The sequence below is a fragment of the Vipera berus genome, assembly GCF_964194415.1.
Source record: "Vipera berus genome assembly, chromosome: W".
Classification (NCBI taxonomy): domain Eukaryota; kingdom Metazoa; phylum Chordata; class Lepidosauria; order Squamata; family Viperidae; genus Vipera; species Vipera berus.
This window is the reverse complement of record NC_138210.1, coordinates 35872055-35888896: the sequence shown is the minus strand read 5'-3', so window position 1 is coordinate 35888896 and position 16842 is coordinate 35872055.

The window sequence follows — 16842 nt, the reverse complement described above, 5'->3', positions numbered from 1 at the left end:
CATCTCTCAGTTGATCTCTTTGATCATATATGGGAGGGAAAGTGTCACAATCCTCTACTGGTACAAGGGGACAAGTCTTGGCAGTGGTGACAACTGGCTGATAGGCTGCCTGCCGAGCCCAATAGTCCGCAGCTTGGTTGCCCTTAGTTACAAAACCATCATCCACTTGATGTCCTTTACAGTGGATAATAGCAAGGTCCTTTGGCAGTTGGATTGCAACCATGAGCTCCTCCAAAACAGCCTTAATTTTTAAGGACTTTCCATCAGCGCCTGTATAACCCCTCTCCTTCCATAAAGCAGCATGGGTGTCCGCGGCCAAAAAGGCATATCGGCTGTCAGTATAAATGTTCACTCTCTTGCCCTGGCCCAACACACAAGCAGCGATCAAAGCTTTTAATTCAGCAGCCTGAGCTGAAAACGAGGCAGGAATGGCAGCAAGAGCAACAGGGCGCTCATCAGTGATGATCGCATAGGCAGAGTATCGGACCCCATCTTACCAAAAAGAGGAGCCATCTGTCCAATATGACACCTCTGGGTTTCCAAGGGGTTCCATTCTTAAATCAGCTCTAGCACCCGTGATTGATTGTAAAACTTCTAAGCAGTCATGGGGTTCTGCATTTTCTTCTGGAACAGGCAACAATATAGCTGGGTTAATGGTGTCACATTGGCAAAGTTGAACGTTTTCCTGTTCTATGATCTGGCTCACATACCGTCCAACTTGGGCAGAGGTGGCCCATGCTGGCAATTTTTGCTCCAATAATACTTGAACCGCATGGGGGGTGTAAACTTTCAGAGGAGCTCCCAATATGATTTTCTGACTTTCGGTGACCAGTTCGGCCACAGCTGCAATAGCTCGGAGACAACCAGGCCATCCCTTCACCACAGAATCCATGGTTTTGGACAGGTAGCCCACAGGTAACTTGTCAGGGCCCACTTGTTGTATTAGGACCCCTAGGGCACATCCACCCTGTTCTTTGCAATACAGTTGAAACCCTTGAGACTGATCTGGCAAAACCAAACTAGTAGACTTAATTAAGGCATCCTTCAAGTGTCGCCATGCCTGGGTATGTTCACGAGTCCATTCCCATGCCATATCTTGTTGTGTTAGGGCATAAAGTGGTTTAGCAATCAGGGAATACATTGGGATCCACAATCTGGCATAGCCTGTGATCCCTAAAAAGGTTCTAAGTTGTTTAACATTGGTGGGTAAAGGCAGGGCAGAGATGGCTTGAATTTTACTGGCATGAAGGCAACAGTGTCCTTCTTTTAAAACTTATCCCAAATATTGAACTTGGGGGAGGACCCATTGGATCTTTTGCTTAGAGACCTTATATCCTCGTTCAGCCAAAAAGTTCAACAAATCAACTGACCCTTGTAGTATAAAGTCCTTATCTTCTGCAGCAAGCAATAAATCACCCACATACTGTAAGAGTGTACACCAGGGGGCAGAAAAGGCCTCCAAATCTCTAGCCAAAGCAGAAGCAAAAGCAGTAGGACTGTTCTTGTAGCCCTGTGGGAGCCTTGTCTATTGTGTAGTGAGTTCTGGACTGCGTGGACTGCATCAAAGTCGCCAGGCAGATGAGTGCAGCATATCAGCTCTTTATTTGTAGTCAGAGTGAACTGGAACAATAGGGCTGACTGACCCCTTATATACCTGGCCAGGTACACCCAAGGCCAATCCCTTTATCTGAATTTCCCGCTGTCCACGGGCCAACCAATCCTGTCGCAGTACAGCACCACCTGGTGGTGTCAGTGGCCGCTGCTATCATGATCACCCATCTATATACATAACATTGTCCATGTCAATTGTCCCTTTACTCCCATGTCTGGATCCTCCCACTCAAATGCAAAATAGTCTTGACACTCAGGGGCCAAAGGAATACAGAAGAAAGCATCCTTTAAGTCAATTACAGTATACCATCATTGTTTTTGGCTGAGAGTGGTGAGTAAAGTATAAGGATTTGCCACCACAGGATGCAAGGCTTGGATTCAAGAATTGGCTTCTCTTAAGTCATGAACCAGTCTCCAGGACCCAACAGGCTTAGGAACTGGGAAGACTGAAGTGGACCAGGGAGACTGGGTGGCTCGTAAAATCCCATTCTTTAAAAAGGCTTGGATGAACCCCTGGATGCCAATTCGTGCCTCCCTTTTTATTGCATACTGCCGTAAGGAAACAGGTTGAGCCCCTGGGTGAAGATGGGCTCGGTAAGGGATAGCATAATGAGCAAATCCTGGGATTCCATGAGACCAAACTTCAGGGGAAATGGAATCCGGAAAAGAAGCAGGAGGTGCACTAGCATCCAGATAACAAATATAAGCTTGCAAAGCTGGAAAATCCAAAGAAATACCCTGGGGTTGACAAGTGATTGTTGCTCCCAATTTCCCCAGCAAATCTCTGCCCAGCAAATTAATAGGGCACTGGGGTAAAACCAAAAATGAATGCTGAACCTTGGGCCCTTGGCCTGAAGTCACACACAAAGGGGTGGTGCAGGGAGAGCCATTTCAGTTTGCCCACTGACACCAACAATAGGAGTAGTCTGAGAACTCAAACAGTCTTTAGGTGCATGCTGCAAGACGCTGTAAGTTGCCCCAGTATCTACAAGAAAAACTTCTTTCCTTCCCCCAATCTGCAACTCCAAGAGAGGTTCGGGGGAGGAAACAAGACCTCTGGAGCCACATCAGTATTGGGAGGGATAGCCATCATTAGCATACATCTGCATTTTAGGATGGAATGGTTCAGCCTGTGGTGACAGCCAGGATGGGGGAGGTCCCCTGCTATTGGATGGAAATCCTCCTCTTCCCCTCTGGGACACTTGGCAGCGTTCCTGTCCACAGCCCCGATTCCTTGGACATACACTTTTCCAGTGGCCTTGTTCTTTGCAAAGGGCACACTGGTCTCGCCCAAGGATACCCTGGTGAGGCTGGAGAGCGACGCACAAAAGCTGGGCATGCTTCTTCATCTTGTCTTCCTCCTTCCCCTCTGCAGCCTCCTCCCTCTGGGCATAAACTCCAAAAGCAGTTTGTACAGGTGAAACTCAAAAAATTAGAATATCATGCAAAAGTTCATTTATTTCAGTAATGCAACTTAAAAGGGGAAACTAATATATGAGATAGACTCATTACATGCAAAGCAAGATAGTTCAAGCCGTGATTTGTCATAATTGTGATGATTATGGCTTACAGCTCATGAAAACCCTAAATCCACAATCTCAGAAAATTAGAATATTGTGAAAAGGTGCAATATTCTAGGCTCAAAGTGTCCCACTCTAATCAGCTAATTAAGCCATAATTAAGCCATATTCCAAGTTTTTCCCCTTGAGGAATGGGAAGTAGGAAAAAACTGAGTTTTATATTTCCCAATACACATGAACCACACCAATTGTTAGGTAAGCTGGTATATGCAAACTTTCCACATATCCAATAAAATCCTTGCGGAGCAGGCCATTCTTGGAATGCATTGTTCCATAATCCCTGTAAAACTGTATTATTAAAGGGATTATAATCAATACTATGCATGGTTCCCCAATTCTGAATACTTGAGTCTCCGTAAGATCTCTGACCTTCGCATACCATAATTCCTACTTCCTCCTGATTTTTGGAGCAGTTTCTCTGAAAGCAGAAGTAACCTATAATGGATGTAGTTAGAGCCCACTTTTGACTTCTCTTTGCTAATTTAGTAGTCCATGTAGACGTAATATTGGTGTCTTGGATATCAACCTCTTTGGCTTCCCAGGGCCATTGTTCCCCCATATTTGTCCCACCACATACAGGTGAAACTCGAAAAATTAGAATATCGTGCAAAAGTTCATTTATTTCAGTAATGCAACTTAAAAGGGGAAACTAATATATGAGATAGACTCATTACATGCTGTTCTGTACCAGCCTGCTACCGGCCCTGCAGAAAAGGCAGGGACAACCCCTTTACAAACGGCAAGAGGCTGGAATTACGCCTGCCAAATTTATAGCTACAAAAACAAACAAGACACGAACCAAGAAACAGGAGCTTTAAGAAACACGAACTATCCAAGCGGTTGCCTTCAGCAAACCAGCCCTCCCCACACATTCCCCTTATATAGAGTTCAGGGCGTGGCTTCTCTCTGCCTCCTTCCGAGAAGCCCCATTGCCTTCCTCTGTTTACTCCTAATTGACTGCCTCCTGCGTCGGGCGTACTTGAACAGGGCCAGCTGTGGGTCATCTTCATCCATGCTGTCAGGCTCACACAGCTGGGTCTCCGTGGTGACCAAGTGGGAGGGGCCTGGCTGAGGGCTCTCATCAGCAAGATCTTCAACCCCCTCAGCAAGGTCTTCAACACCCCCCTCCTCCTCCTCTGAGTCGTCCGACCCAACTGCCGAAACCACAGGCTGACCCTGAATCACAACACATGCAAAGCAAGATAGTTCAAGCCGTGATTTGTCATAATTATGATAATTATGGCGTACAGCTCATGAAAACCCCAAATCCACAGTCTCAGAAAATTAGAATATTACATGCAATCAATAAAACAAGGAGTGTACATAGAACAATATCGGACCTCTGAAAAGTATAAGCATGCTGTCCAACCCGTCCTGCAGCAGGCAGAACCACGGCCGGACAGGAACGAGAGACCCCCGCCACGAGTTGTATGTGCTTTATTCTTCAAGATAACAACCCGAAGCAGAAAAACAAAGTCAGCGTTGGCCGCTACCCGCAACCAACGCTGCAAAATACATGCCTACAGCACACGCCCATACCCCACCCAAACACACCCACACCCTCCCATTCCCTATATTCACCCCACCCCTCCCCAGCAGAGCCTTTTGCTCCTTGCTCCGACGCCCAGCACTCCCTTTCCATCAGGTAAGCTCTCACCCAAGACCCACCACCACCATGCTCCACCCCCACACCCCTTCCAGGTCCCACCTGGCCCTGGGCCTCTGCATGGCCGCCAGCATCCAGCCCCTCTAGCCACCCGGGCGCCGCCTCCGACACAGGCACCACGGTGGGAACGAGCCCGTCCCCCAACGAGAAAGCCATGGAGCCTGCCGGCGCCTGGGCAGGGCTGTCTTGCGCCCGTGCGTGCTGCACAGCTGCTCCGGAGAGTCCTGCCGTGAGGAGAGTCTGTAGCCGAGGCCCTGCTGCCCCTCGGACCTGTGGACCCTTCCCCCGCTCGAGACAGCGGTCCTTCAGCAACAGGGGGGCTCCCGGGGCAGCAACCACCGTCCGGTGGCTGTGCGCAGCCGCGCCAGCCGTCTCAGCGTCCTTGCCGGTCCTGTCGCCAGGCGGCATGTCCTGCGCCTGCGTGTCGTCAAACGGGAGCTCCGCCGGCTGCAGCGCGGCCGGCTGCATCGAAACGGCTGTCCAGCGACTCTCCTGGGCCAGCGAGGAGCAGGGCGGTCCGGGGTGGAGGTCCGTTGAACCGTCAGGGCACCCGGCGACCAGGCAAGGAGAGACCGTGGGGGTGGAAAGGGCCCCCGTGGAATGTCGGCCCCATGGGGCCCGACATGCTGCCCCCTCTACCAGGGGCCCACCTGGAATGTAAGGGGAGAAGGGTAAGCGGTCAGTTACACGTCCCGCGGTCTCCCCCTGGCTCCCACCCGGCTTCTCTGGGTATCTCCGGTGGAACGCTCGGAGAAGACACACACACACGTCCCCCCCGTACCCAGGTGGCTTCCTCTATAGGGTATCCCTGCCAGAGGACCAGCGAGGAGCAGGGTAGTCCGGGGTGGAGGTCCGTCAAACCATCAGGGCACCCGGTGCCAGGCAAGGAGAGGCCGTGGGGGTGGAAAGGGCCCCCGTGGAATGTCGGCCCGCGGTCTCCCCCTGGCTCCCACCTGACTTCTCTGGGTATCTCCGGTGGAACGCTCGGAGGAGACGGGGTGCACACACGTCCCCCCCCGTACCGAGGTGGCTTCCTCTATAGGGTATCCCTTCCAGAGGACCAGATATTGTACCCGCCCCCTCCGTTTCCTGGAGTCCAGGATTTCCTGTACTTCATAGTGGTCGCCACGCACAGGCCCTGGGCCTCCCTCCCCCACCGCCGCGGAAGTGGTTATCGCGGGTTTCAACAGGCTACTGTGGAAGACAGGGTGGATCTTCCCCAGGAGCGTGGGTAACCGGAGCCTGACGGTGACAGGGTTTATTACTTGTACTACTCGAAATGGGCCGAGGTATTTGGGCCCCAGCTTCTTGCAGGGTACCTGTAACCGCAAGTATTTGGTGGATAGATAAACCAGATCACCTACTTTGGGGGGGGGAATGGCTTCCTCCTCTTGTCTGCCTGCTCTTTGTACGTTCCCTCAGCCCGTTCCAACGCCCTCTTTACCACCCCCCCCATACGTCCTCCAATTGGTGCATCCACTCCCTAGGTGTGCAGGACGCAGGAGCGCCCTGGTCGCAGCCAGCGATGGGAACGAATTCGTAACCAGATACCACCTTGTAAGGGGAGAACCCAGTGCTGCTATGCACTGCATTATTGTAGGCCACCTCCACGAAGGCTAGCAGGTCCACCCAATCAGACTGCTGGTACGAGACGTAACACCGTAAGTATCGCTCTACCGCTGCGTTCGCACGCTCCGCAGCCCCGTTAGTGCATGGGTGGTACGCTGAGCTCAAGCCTTGTGTTGATCCAATGTAACGCACGAAGTCCTTCCAGAATTGGGCCGTGACTTGCACCCCACGGTCCGAAATGATACGCCGCAGCACCCCGTGGAGGCGGTATATGTGCTGTACAAACATCCAGGCCAGCCGGCGGGCCGAAGGCAACCCTCTGCAGGGGATGAAGTGTGCCTGTTTTGAAAACAGGTCCACCACAGTCCACAGAACGTTGTAGCCCCTGCTCTCCGGCAACTCGACCACAAAGTCCATGGCGATGTCCTGCCAAGGCCAAACGGGGTCCGCCACCTGTTGCAGAAGCCCTAATGGTTTGCCGGTAGAGGGTTTGGCGGTCGCACATACGCGGCATCTCTGCACATAGTCCTCAATGTCCCGCCTCATAGTTGGCCACCAGAACTGGCGGCGGGCTAAGTGTAGTGTTTCTACAAACCCGAAATGACCTGCCTGCCTGGCGTCATGGCACTGATAGAGCGTCCGGTCCCTCACCGTTGCCGGTACGTACAGCTTAGCCCCGTGCCAGGCCAAGCCATCCCGCAATGTAAGCGTATCAGGATGTGCCTGCACCCATTCGTCGGTTTCCAGCGCTTCCCTGCAGTCCTGCAATAGGTCATCCGTCAACGCGTGGGCCATGTGCCCCGTGCCTTCCGCCGGGCAGGGTGGTACCAATGCCTGTACTACCTCCTCTTTCCGGCAGTCATATTGCGCTAGCCGTGACAAAGCGTCCGCTAGGAAGTTTCTACCCCCTGGCACATACTTGAGCCGAAACCGGAATCGCTGAAAGTATTGAGCCCACCGCACATGCTTCGGGGACAGACGGCGGGGCGTTTGCAGGACTTCCAGGTTCTTGTGGTCCGTCCACACCTCGAACATCTGGCTAGCTCCCTCAAGGAGATGTCTCCACGTCCCCAAGGCCCAGCGAACCGCGAAGGCCTCTCCCTGAAGGCATGCGGTGACCGCCACCACCATTGCCCACTGGGATGCATAGGCCTGGGCATACCCGTCTAGGTGGTTGATCACCTGGCCCAGAAACATAGCCAGGTGATCGGGGTGGCTATCGTATGTTACGGTGAGCGGTGGTGGCCCCCATACCACGCCCGGACCCCAATGACCAACAGGGGGGCTTGGCCCTGGGATGCCCCCCACCGGCCTGGGTGCTTGTCATCTGGTAGCCCTTTCCGGTGTTGGCCAAGCATCTTGCCCGCTCGGTGCTGACGTGGTTGAGGGCCGTGCGCTGGCTTCCCCGGGGAAGGAGGTACCCGAGCCGGTTGGCGCCTTGAATCTCGGGCTAGCCAGCCGGAAATGGGATGTTGCTGGCTGAGTGGGTGCACCCGCAAGGGACCACTGGCCCGCGTCTGCTTCAGGGCCCGTGGCCGCCCAAGAGCTGGAGTCACGAGTCCCTACCTCCCCAAACCTGTCACGCAACACGTCCATTGTCTGGCTACCAGGGGCGGTGGAGTAGCTCCATTTTTCACCGTCGTCCTCGGTAAGCCGATGCTCCCTCCAGCCCATCGGAGCCCCACTTGGCCGGCTCGTCCGTCCCTGGTCGAGGCCCGTGAGGCCCAAAGCTGAGCTCAGCCACCACTCCCCTCCCTGGGTTTGACTGCTGGCGCCTTGAGACTCCACCACAGGGGCCGCTGGTGGCACCTCCCGCACTTTGGGCCGTACTGCTGGGTGGACATTCTCTACCCCCGCCTCCTCGAGTGGCTTCATCACCGCCTCGGCTGCAACAGCCTCCTCCATCCTGGTCTCCGGAGCAGCTTCTTGCAAACCTTCTGCCATGTCCCACAAACCAGGGAAAAGGCACACAGCAGTAAGGCCAAAAGGCCGCAAGGTTGGAAGAACGCTGACTTACTGTCCAACTCGTCCTGCAGCAGGCAGAACCACGACCGGACAGGAACGAGAGACCCCCGCCACGAGTTGTATGTGCTTTATTCTTCAAGATAACAACCCGAAGCAGAAAAACAAAGTCAGCGTTGGCCGCTACCCGCAACCAACGCTGCTAAATACATGCCTACAGCACACGCCCACACCCTCCCATTCCCTATATTCACCCCACCCCTCCCCAGCAGAGCGCTCCCTTTCCGTCAGGTAAGCTCTCACCCAAGACCCACCACCACCATGTTCCACCCCCACACCCCTTCCAGGTCCCACCTGGCCCTGGGCCTCTGCATGGCCACCAGCATCCAGCCCCTCTAGCCACCCGGGCGCCGCCTCCGACACAGGCACCACGGTGGGAACGAGCCCGTCCCCCAACGAGAAAGCCATGGAGCCTGCCGGCGCCTGGGCAGGGCTGTCTTGCGCCTGTGCGTGCTGCACAGCTGCTCCGGAGAGTCCTGCCGTGAGGAGAGTCTGTAGCTGAGGCCCTGCTGCCCGTCGGACCTGTGGACCCTTCCCCCGCTCGAGACAGCAGTCCTTCAGCAACAGGGGGGCTCTCGGGGCAGCAACCACCGTCCGGTGGCTGTGCGCAGCTGCACCAGCCGTCTCAGCGTCCTTGCCGGTCCTGTCGCCAGCTGGCGTGTCCTGCGCCTGCGCGGCGTCAAACGGGAGCTCCGCCGGCAGCAGTGCGGCCGGCTGCATCGAAACGGTCCTGTCGCCAGCCGACGTGTCCTGTGCCTGCGTGGCGTCAAATGGGAGCTCCGCCAGCAGCAGCGCGGCCGGCTGCATCGAATCGGCTGTCCAGCGACTCTCCTGGGCCAGTGAGGAGCAGGGCGGTCCGGGGTGGAGGTCCGTCGAACCATCAGGGCACCCGGCGACTAGGCAAGCAGAGGCCGTGGGGGTGGAAAGGGCCCCCGTGGAATGTCGGCCCCACGGGGCCCGACACATGCATATGTACTCAGTACTTGGTTTGGGCCCCTTTTGCAGCAATTACTGCCTCAATGCCGCGTGGCATGGAAGGCATGGGCCTTCCCACTTTGGAACCAGTTTTTCTTCCTTCCAACTCCGGATCAGCACCCAGTCTCCGATCTGAAATCTCTGGACTGGAAACTCCAAGGGAGGTGTTTGTGCCAGCAATCCTTGTTCCCTGAGAAAATCAAAATATCTGGACAGTTTATGTACATATTGCTTCAGTACTCTTTCTCAAGTTTGGAGTGAGTCTATACAAATTTGTCCTGGGGTCAAAGCAACTCCAAATAATTCATAGGGTGACAGTCCTATGTCTTTTCATGGCTGAGTCCTGATTCTTAGCAGTGCCAGTGGCAGGCACTTAGTCCAGGGCATGTGGGTCTCTAAAATTAGTTTAGTTAATGATTCCTTTATCTTTGCATTAGCCCTTTCAACTTTTCCACCGCTGGCCGCATGCCAAGCTGTGTGAAATTTCCAACTTATTCCCAAGGCTTCCATAATATTCTGCAATACCTTTGCTGTGAAATGGCTCCCCTGGTCGCTATCAATTTGAGTGACCATCCCATATCTAGGAATAATCTGATCTAGTAGTACTCTTGATACAACCTTGGCAGTTGCATTACCGGTTAGATGGTCTGTTATAACCAACAGAAACTTCAGTTTGCCTATTCTAGGCAGCTCGGTGAAATCTACCTGAATGCATTGAAAGGGTCTTAGGGCAGGTGGCCTCCCTCCTAGTTGCTGTTTTCTCATAGCTTGCCTGTTAGTTTTCTTGCATATGAGACATTTTTCAGTGACTTGTTTGGCCAAGGTATAAATTCCAATGCATCCATAATGTTTCAGGAGCTCATCCACCAATGCCTGAACCCCCCCCCCCCCCCAGTGGCTTCCTTCATGTAACTTCACCAATAATCCTCCCGTTATGGGTTTATTGATTACCTGCCTCCCATCCAGGAGAAACCATTTACCCTTCTCTCCTTGTTGTCCACCTATCTGCATTATTTCTTTTTCCTGTTTTTGAAAACACAGAGATCTCTTCTGGCATTTCTACAATGGGTGTTAAGACATTTATACTTTCTTCATTTGCTGCCCTCTTGGCTTCCTCATCCACAATCCTATTTCCCACACTTTCAAACGAATTGCCCCTCTGATGTGCACTCACATGGGTTATGACAATTCTTTTTGGTAACTGGAGGGCTTCCATTATTTGTTGGATCAGCCCTTCTTCTTTTTTTTTTAATCCCATTTATATCCCTCCCTTCTCCGAAGACTCAGGGCGGCTTACAATCTAAGAAGCACAAATCAATGTGCTTAGCAATAGCCTTCATTCTATGTATATGCCTGCTTATTAGGGCTTTTGGGCCCCCTCCAAGCGGCATTATTACAAAGTCAGCTTATTGCCCCCAACAATCTTGGTCCTCATTTTACCTACCTCGGAAGGATGGAAGGCTGAGTCAACCTTGAGCCTGGTGGGACTCGAACCTGCACTAATTGCAGGCAGCTGGTGTTACTTAAGGAGGCATTAGCCCACTGCTCCACCAAGGCTCTTCATGAATCAATTCCTGAATTGCAAGTTTGCAAGTTTGGGCTGACCAATTCTTTGGCAGGCTACCGGATTCTACCAACTCTTTGGTGTGTCCATTTATAATTTCTGTAATGTATTGGGCCTTGTTTTACTGAGTATACCATGTGGGGTTTGAATGCACGAAGGTTGTTTAAGCAAGGAGTTGGCTAACGGCTCCCAACTCCTCAGACAACCTGTCTCCAGCACTGCCATTGGCTGCCTCTAGGGTGGCAATAGGTTGCTTCAAACCTATTGGCCGCCACCTAGAGGCCACGGTATAAATAGCTGCATTCACAGCAAGTGATGGGCCAAGCTTAGGCCATCTGACATCATACTGACCAACTTTCAGAATGCTAGAGTCGCAGTCAAGGGCGAGGCCACATTGGCCATCAAATTCAAGGGGTTTACTGGGCACCTGGATGTTGTCGTAGTAGGGGGTCAGCGAATGAGCCTGATCGGGCTCGATTGGTTTGATGCATTAGGCATCCAAGTCACCGGTATCAATCGGACACAAGTCGCGAGTCTAGCAACAGTATGCGAGGAGTTTGCAGATGTGTTTGACTCAAGCCTAGGGACTTACAAGGGGCCTCCAATAACATTTAAACTCGATCCTACTGTAATGCCTGTCAGGATTAAGTTAAGTTAAGTTAAGATAAGTTTATTGAATTTATATACCGCCCTTTTCCCATAGGACTCAGGGCGGTTTACAAGGTATTTAAAAATGTCAATACAATACAAAAGTTAAAAACAATTAAAAATAATTAAATTTGATCCCTGAAAAATATAAAACCCCAATTAAAAACTCTCAGCCTGGGCCGGAGAGCTCAAAGAGCCAGGTCTTCAGGTCCCGGCGGAATGAACGAAGGTCGGGGGCAGTTCTAAGCTCCACGGGCAGCTGGTTCCAAAGGGCAGGCGCAACCACTGAGAAGGCCCTCCCCCTGGGTGTTATCCGCTGGCAATCTTTTACCGGCGGCACCCTGAGAAGGCCCTCCCTGTGGGAGCGCACAGAAAAAAGGGAACTTGATACCGGCAGCAGGTGTTCCCTCAAATATCCCGGACCCAAGACATTTAGGGCTTTATGGGTCATCACCAGCACCTTGAATCTCACCCGGAGGGCAACCAGAAGCCAATGCAGCTCGCGGAGTAGAGGTGTTACATGGGAGTATCGGGAAACCCCCATCACAACTCGCGCGGCTGCATTCTGCACCAGTTGAAGCCTCCGAGTGGTCCTCAAGGGCAGCCCCATGTAGAGAGCGTTGCAGTAGTCTAACCGGGAGGTCACGAGCGCATGGGTGACTGTGCGTAGGGCATCTCGGTCCAGATAGGTCGCAACTGGCGCACCAGGAGAACCTGGGCAAAAGCCCCTCTGGTCACGGCTCCTATGTGATCTTCAAAATTGAGCCGTGAATCCAGGAGGACGCCCAAGTTGCGAGCCTTATCAATGGGGGGGTAACACCTCACCCCCCATCGGTAAAGATGGAATAGTCTGGTTAACCCGAGATGCCGGTATGCACAGCCACTCAGTCTTGGCAGCATTGAGACGAAGCCTGTTTCTCCCCATCCAGACCTGGACCGCCTCCAGGCAACGGGACATCATGGCGAGGGCATCACTGGGTTGGTTCAGGGTGGAGAAAAAAAAGTTGGGTATCATCAGCATACTGATGACACCCCACCCCGAAACCACAAATGGTCTCACCCAGCGGCTTCATATAGATGTTGAACAGGAGGGGAGAGAGAACCAACCCCTGAAGAACTCCACAAATGAGAGGCCTCGGGGTCGATGGTATCAAAAGCCGCTGAGAGATCTAATAGGACTAGGACAGAGGAACAACCCCTGTCCCGAGCCCACCAGAGATCATTCACCAGCACGACCATTTTGGCTGTCAGCCCCGTTGTTTCTGTAGAGCCGCCAAAAACAGCGACGATCAGCTGTTTGGCGGCTCGGAAGCCCGCTCCTCGGGAGAAGAGGAGGGGGTGAGCGCCCAGGCTGGGGTAGAGCTCTCCCAGACCGCCAGAGTTGAAACTCTGGTGGTTGAAGGATTGAGCCCCCCCGAAGCCTGAGTTTGCTCTGGACTTTGGGACGTCTCTGCTCCAGGGCTTTGGAGCAGAGCAGGATGCTGCAACCATCCCTGCCAGCGAGAGTGAACTTTGGATTACTTGGATGCAGGCAGAGCTGTACAGGAGAATGTTGTCAGAGCAAGTATATGAACTTTAACTGAGTAGATTTTGTGGAGACTTTTAAAAGTGAAACTGCGCAACAGAATTAAGTGGGTGAAAATGGCTGCCAAATCATCTAAAGTTCCTAGAAGCGCGGGGGCTTCGCCAGTTCAGCAATCTTCATTACAGGCTTTAATGCCCCCCCCCGGCACCTGCACCCGCACCAGCCTTGACAATAAAAGATCTGCAGGATGTTTTGCAAGAGGGTTTGAAAAAGCAATCTCAACAATTAGCTGAACTTATTGAGGAGAAGAACACAGAAATAAGGGCAGACATCTTACTTGCACTTCAAGGCATGGCTGTTTGTATTGAACGTTTGGATGAGAGAGTGGAAGAACTTAGCCAAAATAGTGTGAGATTAGATGCCAAAATGACGGATGCTGAAACGGTGATGGAAAAGATTGACGACGATTTATTATTGGTTCAGCATAGAGAGATGGAATTTGCTGTGAGAATTGGATGAAGGAAGACCCTAAGGAAAATTTGAAAAAAGTAGTTTCAGAAGCCCTTGAAGAGGTTTTGGGGCGCTCAGCAGAAGATATTATGGTGGATATAGATAAAATATTCCTGGATTGCAAGACAAAGGAAACTACCTAGAGATGTGGTGGTTTATTTTACAAAGAGAGCAATTAGAAATGAGGTTATTCAAGCCTTTTATAATAGCAAATTTGCAGTTGCAGAGCAAGAAGTTTTGATTCTAAAAGAGATCCCTCCAAGAATTTTAAGGAGAAGGAAAGAGTTTGCTTTTTTGGCAGAAGAATTAAGAAGACGGGCTATCCAGTTCAGATGGGAGATCCCAGTAGGTATGGTGGTGATGTATGCAGGCACGAGATATCGTCTTCTCACAGTGTTACAGGCACGTGATTTTTATGCTAACATTTTGAAGGCAGTCCCTATACCACTTCTGGAATCCAAAAGGAAGAATGGTGAAGGAGAGCGTCAACCACAAAGTGAGAGTACACAAGGGGCTGAAGGAGTCACGCAGCTGAAAGATGGAGAATTCCAGAAAGTTACAGGAGTGGATCAGATTTCAGTATCAACGGAGGAGGTCAGAGACCAAAGAATGACACGCTGCAGCTAGACGAATGAGACAAGAGCAAGAACAGCAGAGAGTTATGCCGGCATCTCAAAAACCTACTTACAGTGAAACAGTGGGAGAAGCGAGGCCAAAGAGAGTGCAGGTGATTTTGGAAGAGGCGCTCCAAAAGCTTCAGGTCGCAAAAGATGGCGACAAAGCTTCTAACCTGGAATGTTAATGGTCTAAATTCACGACATAAGAGAAAGAAAGTATTTCAATATCTAAAGCAATTTAAAAACGATATTATTTGCTTACAGGAAACACATACAAGTGAAACTCGAAAAATTAGAATATCGTGCAAAAGTTCATTTATTTCAGTAATGCAACTTAAAAGGGGAAACTAATATATGAGATGGACTCATTACATGCAAAGCAAGATAGTTCAAGCCGTGATTTGTCATAATTGTGATGATTATGGCGTACAGCTCATGAAAACCTCAAATCCACAATCTCAGAAAATTAGAATATTACATGCAATCAATAAAACAAGGAGTGTACATAGAACAATATCGGACCTCTGAAAAGTATAAGCATGCATATGTACTCAGTACTTGGTTTGGGCCCCTTTTGCAGCAATTACTGCCTCAATGCGGCGTGGCATGGAAGCTATCAGCCTGTGGCACTGCTGAGGTGTTATGGAAGACCAGGATGCTTCAATAGCGGCCTTCAGCTCTTCTGCATTGTTCGGTCTCATGTCTCTCATCTTTGTCTTGGCAATGCCCCATAGATTCTCTATGGGGTTCAGGTCAGGCGAGTTTGCTGGCCAATCAAGCACAGTAATCGCACGGTCATTGAACCAGGTTTTGGTGCTTTTGGCAGTGTGGGCAGTTGCCACGTGCTGCTGGAAAATGAAGTCAGCATCCCCATAAAGCTCGTCTGCAGAAGGAAGCATGAAGTGCTCCAAAATCTCCTGGTAGATGGCTGCGTTGACCCTGGACTTAATGAAGCACAGTGGACCAACACCAGCAGATGACATGGCTCCCCAGATCAACACAGACTGTGGAAACTTCACACTGGACTTCAAGCATCTTGCAGTGTGTGCCTCTCCATTCTTCCTCCAGACTCTGGGTCCTTGGTTTCCAAATGAGATGCAAAAGTTGCTCTCATCAGAAAAGAGGACTTTGGACCACTGAGCAACAGACCAGGTCTGTTTTTCTTTAGCCCAGGTAAGACGCTTCTGATGTTGTTTGTTGTTCAGGAGCGGCTTGACAAGAGGAATACGACATTTGAAGCCCATGTCCAGGATCCGTCTCTGTGTGGTGGCTCTTGATGCACTGACTCCAGCCTCAGTCCACTCCTTGTGAAAGTCCCCAACACTTTTGAATGGCCTTTTCCTGACAATCCTCTCCAGGCTGCGGTCATCCCTGCTGCTTGCGCACCTTTTTCTTCCACACTTTTCCCTTCCACATAACCTTCTATTAATGTGCTTTGATACAGCACTAGGGAACATCCAACTTCTTTTGCAATTACCTTTTGAGGCTTTCGCTCCTTATGGAGGGTGTCAATGATGGTTTTCTGCACAACTGTCAGGTCAGCAGTCTTCCCCATGATTGTGATTCCTACTGAACCAGACTGAGAGACCATTTAAAGGCTCAGGAACCCTTTGCAAGTGTTATGGCTTAATTAGCTGATTAGAGTGGGACACTTTGAGCCTAGAATATTGCACCTTTTCACAATATTCTAATTTTCTGAGATTGTTGATTTGGGGTTTTCATGAGCTGTAAGCCATAATCATCACAATTATGACAAATCACGGCTTGAACCATCTTGCTTTGCATGTAATGAGTCTATCTCATATATTACTTTCCCCTTTTAAGTTGTATTACTGAAATAAATGAACTTTTGCACGATATTCTAATTTTTCGAGTTTCACCTGTATTCGAGCGGCTGATCAAAAGTACTTGGTAAACTTTAGGTTGGGCACACAGTTTATTGCTTCTGCAACTGATAATAAAAATGGAGTTGTTATTTATGTCAAGAATACTTTAACAGCGAGTTTAATTGAAGCAGACAAACAAGGAAGATATGTTATAATTGAATTATTAATAGAAGGCAAGAAAACGCTTTTGGTTGGACTATACGCTCCTAATCAGCAGCAAGGAGATTTTTACAATTTACTACACAGCAAGATTATTCAGTGGGATTATAAATCTTGTATTTTTATGGGAGATTGGAATGGCGTCTTGGATGTACAAATGGACAAGGGAGGCCTTTTTAAAAGCACGCCAAGTCATGCTAAACTGCCTAAATCTTTTTTTGAGATGAAGGATGACTTGGAATTGAGAGATGTTTGGAGAGAAAGGAACTTGCAAGAAAAAGACTTTACTTTTTTCTCCGACAGGCATCTTTCTCCAGGATCGATTTTGTATTAATTACTAATGATTTTTTTCCCTAGGATTAAGAAGATTAAGATTTGTCCAAGAACTATATCTGATCATAGTCCAGTATGGTTGGAGACAGAAAAAGATAATGGAGATAGACGGTCTTGGCGTTTAAATGAAAATTTGTTTAGATACCAGGAAAATGTGGAAGAGTGTAAAAAACAGAT